This window comes from Lissotriton vulgaris, chromosome 1_1 (assembly GCF_964263255.1).
Source record: "Lissotriton vulgaris chromosome 1_1, aLisVul1.2, whole genome shotgun sequence".
Lineage (NCBI taxonomy): Eukaryota > Metazoa > Chordata > Amphibia > Caudata > Salamandridae > Lissotriton > Lissotriton vulgaris.
In genome coordinates, this window is record NC_141685.1 from 2,020,488,822 (window position 1) to 2,020,490,740 (window position 1,919).

Consider the following 1,919-nt stretch of genomic DNA (forward strand, 5'->3'; position numbering starts at 1 on the left):
AGTCCGGGGCCTTATCGTCTGCCTCCACCGCCACATGCGGTATGAAAGGGGGAGGAAAAAAACAATAATGGGCAAATTGTGCCTGTGCACATAGATAATACATATATAAATCAGGTGCTGCAAACCCCCCCTGAGCGTAAGGCCTAGTCAAGGTGTTCCAGCTACATCTGGATTTTTTGTTTGCCCAGACTAGCCGTATCAAGATCGAGCGCAGCTGCGAAAAAAAGGCCTTGGTTAATTTGATGGGGACATTTGTGAAAACGTACAGGTATTGGGGGAGAACAACCATTTTTATTACTGCTATTCTGTTAGCGAGAGAGAGAGTTAGACCTATCCATCTATTCACTTGATCTTCTGTAGCAGAAAAGGCCTTGCCATGGTTCTCCCTCAGCACTATTTCCGAGTGCACCCAGAACCCTAAGAACATAACTGGGTCCGTTGACCATTCTAAAGGGTATTCCATTTGAAACTGCAGTGTGCCTGGTGTGAGTAGAAGAACAGACGCGTGGCCCCAGTTGATTCTTAGCCCCGATAAATGCTCTTATTTAATATATTCACGGATAAGTGCATGCAGATTTTCTTTAGGGTTTCGTATATATAACGCCATGTCATCTGCATACATGGAGATTATCAGGGGGCGTTCACTGAATTGCAGTGCAGCTCTTGTGTAACTTTGGAGCACAACGCAGACTAAGGGCTCCATGATAATCGCAAAAAGTATGGGGAGAGAGTGGGCACCCCTGCCTGCTTCCTCTGCAAATTTTAAAAGGCTTAGAGTGATAGTTGTTGATTGGCACCCTCGCTGTCGGTGTAGTATAAAGTATCTCTATCCAGTGTAGGTTTGGGAACGGCAGGCCCATCCTTTGCAACGTGGCCACCATATTCCCCCATCTGACCGAATCAAAGGCCTTGGTGGCATCTAGAAGTACCGCCACTGCCTGATAGTCCAGATCGAGTTGGTGTAGGACTGCAAATAGAGGGTGCAAGTTAGTAAACATTGAGCGAGACTGCACAAAGCCTGATTGATCCAGAAGGACCAGAGCTGGGAGTAATGGCCACAGTTCGGTAGCAATCACTTTGGCGATTATTTTGGTATCTATATTCAACAAGGACAGTGGACTGTATGATTCACAGCTATCGGCCTGTTTCTCCGGTTTCAGCAAAGTGACGATTAACGCTTTTCGGAGAGTTGGGAGTGAGTAAGCCTTTGTCATATGTCTCACTATACATGTTCACCTCATGTGGGGCCAGAATCTCTACATATTCCTTATAAAATTCCCCTGGCAGACCATTTATACCCGTTGCCTTGCCAGAGGGCAAGGACCGTATAGCCTCTTTCACGTCATCGATCAAGAGGAGCTGCATGAGATATTCACGTTGGCCATTCAAGAGCCATGCCAAAGCTATCTCCTCGAAGAAGGCTTGAATGTCATCACTCTCTGCATCATCCCCCAAGCTATATAGTGATGTATAGTAGTCCCAGAAACATTCAACAATATCTGGGGTATTATAATGAGTCATACCGTCTACCCCCTCTAGCTGTGTGACATACCCCTGTGATCTCCCCCCCTTAGTTTGGAGGCTAGGGTGTGGCCAGGGCGACCGGCCTCGCCATACGAACGAGCTCTCCAGCATCTGGACATGTGCTTGTTTTCTTGGTCAGCCATCTCGTTGTACTCGGTCACTGTACATCTCGCACCTGGGCACAGTGTGTGGGTGTAGTCCCTCATGTCGTTTCTCAATCTGTTTCATACGTGACCGTAAGGATTTCAGTACCCCGGCTGGTAGCCCTATGCAGGTCCCTCTGATAGTTGTCTTAAAGACTCAATAGCTTAATGAACTCCGTCTTCTAAAAACGGTATCGAAGAGGGACGACGGTTGTAAGCACCACTGAAATGGTTGGTGATTTCTAGTCAGGA